This window comes from Tarenaya hassleriana, unplaced genomic scaffold (assembly GCF_000463585.1).
Source record: "Tarenaya hassleriana unplaced genomic scaffold, ASM46358v1 Cleome74, whole genome shotgun sequence".
NCBI classification, from domain to species: domain Eukaryota; kingdom Viridiplantae; phylum Streptophyta; class Magnoliopsida; order Brassicales; family Cleomaceae; genus Tarenaya; species Tarenaya hassleriana.
The window spans coordinates 143,101-143,305 of NW_010969940.1; positions in this window are offsets into that span (position 1 = coordinate 143,101).

The window sequence follows — 205 nt, forward strand, 5'->3', positions numbered from 1 at the left end:
TTGCGACGCTTATGTGAAGCGTCAGATGACTGATAAGTTATCCTCCAAATCTGATAAGTGTTTATTTGTAGGCTACTCTAAGGAGAGTAAGGGTTACTACTTCTATATTCCGGGAGAGATCAAGGTGTTCATTGCCAGGAATGCGACTTTTATGGAGCGAGAGTTCGTCTCCAAAAGAGTCAGCGGGAGTAGGATCGAACTTGAG